At 40.6% G+C, this 8,910-nt stretch overlaps 1 non-coding gene across 1 annotated transcript; it reads left to right on the forward strand.

The window, feature by feature from the left end:
* The first annotated feature begins 250 nt into the window (after positions 1-250).
* On the forward strand, positions 251-358 carry LOC130983673 (small nucleolar RNA R71). The gene has a single exon (XR_009087653.1). It is a non-coding gene; the product is annotated as a small nucleolar RNA R71 (small nucleolar RNA).
* The last annotated feature ends 8,552 nt before the right edge of the window (positions 359-8,910 follow it).

Here is an 8,910-nt window from a genome sequence, read left to right on the forward strand (position 1 = left end):
TCTTGTTCTGAGCCAATATGGCGTTCAGAGTGTCAATCTCAAGAACTCCTTTCTTCTGACTAGTCCCATTGTTCACAAGATTTCTTTTAGAAGTATACATGAATTGGTTATTTGCAACCATTTCAATCAATTCTTGAGCTTCTGCAGGCGTCTTCTTCAGATGAAGAGATCCTCCAGCAGAGCTATCCAAGGACATCTTAGATAGTTCAGAGAGACCATCATAGAAAATACCTATGATGCTCCATTCAGAAAGCATGTTTGAAGGACATCTTCTGATTAATTGTTTGTATCTTTCCCAAGCTTCATAGAGGGATTCTCCATCCTTCTGTCTGAAGGTTTGGACTTCCACTCTAAGCTTACTCCATCTTTGTGGTGGAAAGAACTTTGCCAAGAAGGCATTGACTAGCTTTTCCCAAGAGTCCAGGCTTTCTTTGGGTTGAGAATCCAACCATATTCTAGCTCTGTCTCTTACAGCAAAAGGGAATAGCATCAGTCTATAGACCTCAGGGTTAACCCCATTAGTCTTGACTGTGTCACAGATTTGCAAGAATTCAGCTAAAAACTGATGAGGATCTTCCATTGGAAGTCCATGGAACTTGCAATTCTGTTGCATTAGAGAAACTAATTGAGGCTTAAGCTCAAAGTTGTTTGCTCCAATGGCAGGGATAGAGATGCTTCTCCCATAGAAATCAGGAGTAGGTGCAGTGAAGTCACCCAGCACCTTCCTTGCATTGTTGACATTGTTGTTATTTTCGGCTGCCATGTGTTCTTCTTCCTTGAAGAGTTCGGTCAGGTCCTCTAAAGAGAGTTGTGCTTTGGCTTCTCTTAGTTTTCTCTTCAGGGTCCTCTCAGGTTCAGGATCAACTTCAACAAGAATGCCTTTGTCTCTGCTCCTGCTCATATGAAATAGGAGAGAAAAAGAAAATGTGGAATCCTCTATGTCACAGTATAGAGATTCCTTGAAGTGTCAGAGGAACAAAGAAATAGAAAGAAGAAGGAGAAGAAGAATTCGAACTTTAATTAGATAAGGTTCGAATTGTGCATTTAGAAGGAGTGGTACTCCATAAATAGAAGGATGTGGGAAGGAGGGAAGAGAATTTTCGAAAATTCAATCAAAAGATTTTGAAAACATTTTGAAAATTTGATTGATAGTTTTCGAAAATTGAAAGTGGAAGAGAAATCAAGTGATTTTTGAAAAAGATCTTGAAATTAGAAATTGAAAAGATTTGATTGAAAACTAATTTGAAAAAGATGTGATTAAAAGGATTTGATTGAAGAGTTATGGTTTTAAAAAGATGTGATTGAGAAGATATGATTTGAAAACAATTTTTAAAAGATATGATTTGAAAACAATTTAAAAAGATATGATTTTAAAAATAAATTGATGACTTGCCTAACAAGAAAAGATATGATTCAAGCATAAAACCTTCCTTAATAGAAAAGGCAAAAAATGTTCAATCAAATCATTAATTGTTAGTAAGTATCTTTGAAAAAGGAAAGAAATTGATTTTGAAAACATTTGATTTAAAAGATATGATTTGAAAAAGATTTGGTTTTGAAAAACTTTGAAAACTTGAAAAAAAAATTGATTTTGAAAACAAAATCTTCCCCCTAGCACCATCCTGGCGTTAAACGCCCAGAATGGTATACATTCTGGCGTTTAACGCCCAAAATGCACCCTTTTTGGGCGTTAAACGCCCAACCAGGTGCCCTGGCTGGCGTTTAAACGCCAGTCTGCCTTCTTCACTGGGCATTTTTGAATGCTCAGCTTTTTCTGTATAATTCCTCTGCAGTATGTTTTGAATCTTTAATTCTTTGTATCATTGACTTGAAAAGACACAAATTAAAAATATTTTTGGATTTTTAATAATCAAAATGCAACAAGAATCAAATAACAATGCATGCAAGACACCAAACTTAGCAGTTTGTGTACTACTGACACTAACAATATGAGAATGCATATGAGACACACAAAATACTTCAAGTCAATAGAATTCAAAGATTAGAACACAAAAATCATCAAGAATTACTTGAGGATCCTTAAGACACATGAATGAATGCATGCAATTGACACCAAACTTAAGATGAGACACTAGACTTAAGCAAGAAACAGCAAAAAAAAATTTTTTTTGTTTTGTGTTTTTTTTTTTTCGAAAATTAAGTGGAAAAAGGTATCAAAATTCTTAATGAGAATTCCAGGAATCAGTGCAATGCTAGTCTAAGACTCCGGTCCAGGAATTAGACATGGCTTCACAGCCAGCCAAGCTTTCAAAGAAAGCTTCGGTCCAAAACACTAGACATGACCAAAGGTCAGCCAAACCTTAGCAAATCACTGCTCCAAAAGCAAGATTGATACGAAATCAACAAGCTCTTGTGGTGATAAGTTGAAACCTCGGTCCAATCAGATTAGACATGGCTTCTCAGCCAGCCAGATTTCAACAAATCATCATGAAACTCTAGAATTCACCTTCAAGAATTTCGAAAAAAAAAATACCTAATCTAAGCAACAAGATGAACCGTCAGTTGTCCAAACTAGAACAATCCCAGGCATTGTTACCAAAAGCTTGCTCAAAACTTGAACAATCCCCGGCAACGGCGCCAAAAACTTGGTGCGCGAAATTGTGAACAATACTTTTTCACAACTCTCATAATCCCTGGTCATGAACTCCAAAAACTTGGTGGTTCAATTCCATGGCATTACACAACTTCGCACAACTAACCAGCAAGTGCACTGGGTCGTCCAAGTAATAAACCTTACGTGAGTAAGAGTCGGTCCCACGGAGATTGTTAGTAATGAAGCAAGCTATGGTCATCTTGTAAATCTTAGTCAGGCAAACTCAGATATATATGGTGATGAACGAAAATAACATAGAAGATAAAGATAGTGATACTTATGTATATCATTGGTGTATGAGCTTCAGACAAGTGTATGAAGATGCCTTCCCTTCCGTCTCTCTGCTTTCCTACAGCCTTCATCCAATCCTTTCTTACTCCTTTCCATGGCAAGCTCGTATAGGGTCTCACTGTTGTCAGCAGCTACCTCCCATCCGCGCAGTGAAAGCTAATGCACACACTCTGTCACAGTGCTGCCAATCACCGGTTTGGTTCCCTCCCTACCGGAATAGAATAACTCTTTTGCGTCTGTCACTAACGCCCAGTAGGTTACAGGTTTGAAGCACGTCACAGTCATTCAATCATTGAATCCTACTCAGAATACCACAGACAAGGTTAGACCTTCCGGATTCTCTTGAATGCTGCCATCAGTTCTTGCCTATACGACGAAGACTCTGATCTCACGGAATGGCTGGCTCGTTTGTCAGGCGAGCACTCGGTTGTCAGGCGATCAACCATGCATCATGCAATCAGAAATCCAAGAGATATTCACTAAGCCTCGGATGCGTGTAGAACAAGAATGGTTGTCAGTCACCTTGTTCATGAGTGAGAATGGTGATGGGCGTCAATCATCACCTTCATCATGTTGAAGAACAAGTGATATCTTGGATAAAGAACAAGTGGAATTTGAATGGAAGAACAATAGTAATTGCATTAATACTCGAGGTACAGCAGAGCTCCACACCTTAATCTATGGTGTGTAGAAACTCCACCGTTGAAAATACATAAGAACAGGGTCTAGGCATGGCCGAATGGCCAGCCTCCCAAAAGTCTCTCCTCTGATCTAAAAGTGATCAAAAGATTTCTATACAATAGTAAAAGGTCCTACTTATAAGAAACTAGTAGCCTAGGGTGTACAGAAATGAGTAAATGACATAAAAATCCTCTTCCGGGCCCACTTGGTGTGTGCTTGGGCTGAGCAATGAAGCAATTTCGTGTAGAGACTCTTCTTGGAGTTAAACGCCAGCTTTGGTGCCAGTTTGGGCGTTTAACTCCCATTTGGGTGCCAGTTCCGGCGTTTAACGCTGGAATTTCTTGAGGTGACTTTGAACGCCGGTTTGGGCCATCAAATCTTGGGCAAAGTATGGACTATTATATATTGCTGGAAAGCCCAGGATGTCTACTTCCCAACGCCGTTGAGAGCGCGCCAATTGGGCTTCTGTAGCTCCAGAAAATCCACTTTGAGTGCAGGGAGGTCAGAATCCAACAGCATCTGCAGTCCTTTTGAGTCTCTGGATCAGATTTTTGCTCAGGTCCCTCAATTTCAGCCAGAAAATACCTGAAATCACAGAAAAACACACAAACTCATAGTAAAGTCCAGAAAAGTGAATTTTAACTAAAAACTAATAAAAATATACTAAAAACTAACTAGATCATACTAAAACATACTAAAAACAATGCCAAAAAGTATACAAATTATCCGCTCATCACAACACCAAACTTAAATTGTTGCTTGTCCTCAAGCAACTGAAAATCAAATAAGATAAAAAGAGGAGAATATGCAATGAATTCCAAAAACATCTGTGAAGATCAGTATTAATTAGATGAGCGGGGCTTTTACTTTTTGCCTCTGAATAGTTTTGGCATCTCACTCTATCCCTTGTAATTCAGAATGATTGGCTTCTTTAGGAACTTAGAATCCAGATAGTGTTAATGATTCTCCTAGTAAAGTATGATGATTCTTGAACATAGCTATTTCTTGAGTCTTGGCTGTGGCCCAAAGCACTCTGTCTTCCAGTATTACCACCGGATACATACATGCCACAGACACATAATTGGGTGAACCTTTTCAGATTGTAACTCAGCTTTGCTAAAGTCCCCAATTAGAGGTGTCCAGGGTTCTTAAGCACACTCTTATTTGCCTTGGATCACAACTTTATTTCTTTCTTTTTCTTTCTTTTTTTTTCTTTTCTTTTTTTTTCGGTTTTTTTTTTTTCGTTTTTTTGAAATGCTTTTTCTTGCTTCAAGAATCATTTTATTGATTTTTCAGATCCTCAGTAACATGTCTCCTTTTTCATCATTCTTTCAAGAGCCAACATTCATGAACCACAAATTCAAAAGACATATGCACTGTTTAAGCATACATTCAGAGAACAAAAATATTGCCACCACATCAAAATAATTAAACTATTATAAAATTCAAAATTCATGCAATTCTTTCTTTTATCAATTAGGCACGTTTTTATTGAAGAAAGGTGATGGATTCATAGGACATTCATAACTTTAAGGCATAGACACTAAGACACTAATGATCACAAGACATAAACATGGATAACCATAAGCATAAAAATTCGAAAAACAGAAGAACAAATAACAAGGAAATCAAAGAACGGGTCCACCTTAGTGATGGCGGCTCTTTCTTGCTCTTGAAGATCCTATGGAGTGCTTGAGCTCCTCAATGTCTCTTCCTTGTCTTTGTTGCTCCTCCCTCATGATTCTTTGATCTTCTCTAATTTCATGAAGGATGATGGAGTGTTCTTGATGCTCCACCCTCAGTTGTCCCATGTTGGAACTTAGTTCTCCTAGGGAGGTGTTTAGTTGCTCCCAATAGTTTTGTGGAGGAAAATTCATCCCTTGAGGAATCTCAGGGATCTCATGATGAGTGAGATCTCTTGTGTACTCCATCCTTTTCTTGGTGATGGGCTTGTCCTCATCAATGGGGACGTCTCCCTCTATGTCAACTCCAACTGAATAACAGAGGTGACAAATGAGATGAGGAAAGGCTAACCTTGCCAAGGTGGAGGTCTTGTCCGCCACCTTATAGAGTTCTTGGGCTATAACCTCATGAACCTCTATTTCTTCTCCAATCATGATACTATGGATCATGATGGCCCGGTCTATGGTAACTTCGGACCGGTTGCGAGTGGGGATGATTGAGCGTTGTATGAACTCTAACCATCCTCTAGCCACGGGCTTGAGGTCATGCCTTCTCAATTGGACCGACTTTCCTCTTGAATCTTGCTTCCATTGTGCGCCCTCTTCACATATGGTTGTGAGGACTTGGTCCAACCTTTGATCAAAGTTGACCCTTCTAGTGTAAGGATGCTCATCTCCTTGCATCATAGGCAAGTTGAACGCCACCCTCACACTCTCCGGACTAAAATCCAAGTATTTCCCCCGAACCATAGTGAGATAATTCTTTGGATTCGGGTTCACACTTTGGTCATGGTTCTTTGTGATCCATGCATTGGCATAGAACTCTTGAACCATCAAGATTCCGACTTGTTGAATGGGGTTGGTAAGAACTTCCCAACCTCTTCTTCGGATCTCATGGCGGATTTCCGGATATTCACCCTTTTTGAGTGAAAAGGGGACCTCGGGGATCACCTTCTTCAAGGCCACAACTTCATAAAAGTGGTCTTGATGCACCCTTGAGAGGAATCTATCCATCTCTCATGACTCGGAGGTGGAAGCTTTTGCCTTCCCTTTCCTCTTTTTAGAGGTTTCTCCGGCCTTGGATGCCATAAATGGTTATGAAAAAGCAACGCTTTTACCACACCAAACTTAAAATATTTGCTCGTCCTCGAGCAAAAGAAGAAAGAAGAGAGTAGAAGAAGAAGAAATGAGGAAGAGGGGGAAGGTGGTGTGTTCGGCCAAGAAGGGAAAGAAGGGGTGTTTAGGTTGTGTGAAAATGAAGGGTTGAAGAAGGGTATATATAGGAGAGAGGGGGGTAATGGTTCGGCCATGATGGGTGGGTTTGGGAGGGAAAGTGGTTTGAATTTGAAGGGTGAGGTTGGTGGGGATTTATGAAGGATGGATGTGAGTGGTGAAGAGAAAGATGGGATTTGATAGGTGAAGGGTTTTTTTGGGGAAGAGGTATTGAGGTGATTGGTGAGTGGGGGAAGAAGAGAGAGAGTGATGGTGGGGTCCTGTGGGGTCCACAGATCCTGTGGTGTCAAGGAAAAGTCATCCCTGCACCAAATAGCATCAAAATCCACGTTTTGAGCTATTTCTAGCGTTAAACGCCGGGCTGGTGCCCATTCCTGGCGTTTAACGCCAGGTTGTTGCCCTTTTCTGGCGTTTAACGCCAGTCTGGTGCCCCTTTCTGGCGTTAAACGCCCAGAATGGTGCCAGACTGGGCGTTAAACGCCCAACTGCTAGGCTTACTGGCGTTTAAACGCCAGCAGCTTCTTCCTCCAGGGTGTGCTGTTTTTCTTCCTGTTTTTCATTCTGTTTTTGCTTTTTTCATTGTTTTTGTGACTTCTTATGATCATCAACCTACAAAAAGATAAAATAACAAAAGAAAATAGTTAACTATAAAACATTGGGTTGCCTCCCAACAAGCGCTTCTTTAATGTCATTAGCTTGACAGAGGACTCTCATGGAGCCTCAGAAATGCTCAGAACCGTGTTGGAACCTCCCAACACCAAACTTAGAGTTTGAATGTGGGGGTTCAACACCAAGCTTAGAGTTTGGTTGTGGCCTCCCAACACCAAACTTAGAGTTTGACTGTGGGGGCTCTGCTTGGCTCTGTTTTGAGAGAAGCTCTTCATGCTTCCTCTCCATGATGATAGAGGGATATCCTTGGGCTTTAAACACCAAGGATTCTCCATTCACTTGAATGATCAACTCTCCTCTATCAACATCAATCACAGCCTTTGCTGTGGCTAGGAAGGGTCTGCCAAGGATGATGGATTCATCCATGCACTTCCCAGTCTCTAGGACTATGAAATCAGTAGGGATGTAATGGTTTTCAATCTTCACCAAAACATTCTCTACAAGTCCATGAGCTTGTTTTCTTGAGTTGTCTGCCATCTCTAATGAGATTCTTGCAGCTTGCACCTCAAAGATCCCTAATTTCTCCATTACAGAGAGGGGCATGAGGTTTACACTTGACCCTAAGTCACACAAGGCCTTCTTGAAGGTCATGGTGCCTATGGTACAAGGTATAGAAAACTTCCCAGGATCTTGCCTCTTTTGAGGCAGTTTCTGCCTAGACAAGTCATCCAGTTCTTTGGTGAGCAAGGGAGGTTCATTCTCCCAAGTCTCATTTCCAAATAACTTGTCATTTAGCTTCATGATTGCTCCAAGGTATTTAGCAACTTGCTCTTCAGTGACATACTCATCCTCTTCAGAGGAAGAATACTCATCAGAGCTCATGAATGGCAGAAGTAAGTCCAATGGAATCTCTATGGTCTCATTTTGAGCCTCAGATTCCCATTGTTCCTCATTGAGGAACTCAGAAGAGATTGGTACACGCCCACTGAGGTCTTCCTCAGTGGCGTCTTCCTCCTCTCTTTCCTCTCCACATTCGGCCATGGTTATGGCTTTGCACTCTCCTTTTGGATTTTCTTCTGTATTACTTGGGAGAGTACTAGGAGGGAGTTCAGTAATTTTCTTGCTCAGCTGACCCACTTGTCCTTCCAAATTTCTGATGGAGGACCTTGTTTCATTCATGAAACTTTGAGTGGTCTTTATTAGATCAGAGACCATTGTTGCTAAGTCAGAAGTATTCTGCTTAGAACTCTCTGTCTGTTGCTGAGAAGATGATGGAAAAGGCTTGCCATTGCTAAACCTGTTTCTTCCACCATTATTGTTATTGAAACCTTGTTGAGGTCTCTCTTGATTCTTCCATGAGAGATTTGGGTGATTTCTCCATGAAGAATTATAGGTGTTTCCATAGGGTTCTCCTAGGTAATTCACCTCTTCCATTGAAGGGTTCTCAGGATCATAAGCTTCTTCCTCAGATGAAGCTTCCTTAGTACTGCCATGTGCATTTTGCATTCCAGACAGACTTTGAGAAATCAAATTGACTTGTTGAGTCAATATCTTGTTCTGAGCCAATATGGCGTTCAGAGTGTCAATCTCAAGAACTCCTTTCTTCTGACTAGTCCCATTGTTCACAGGATTTCTTTCAGAAGTATACATGAATTGGTTATTTGCAACCATTTCAATCAATTCTTGAGCTTCTGCAGGCGTCTTCTTCAGATGAAGAGATCCTCCAGCAGAGCTATCCAAGGACATCTTAGATAGTTTAGAGAGACCATCATAGAAAATACCTATGATGCTCCATTCAGA

This window comes from Arachis stenosperma, chromosome 5 (genome assembly GCF_014773155.1).
Source record: "Arachis stenosperma cultivar V10309 chromosome 5, arast.V10309.gnm1.PFL2, whole genome shotgun sequence".
Lineage (NCBI taxonomy): Eukaryota > Viridiplantae > Streptophyta > Magnoliopsida > Fabales > Fabaceae > Arachis > Arachis stenosperma.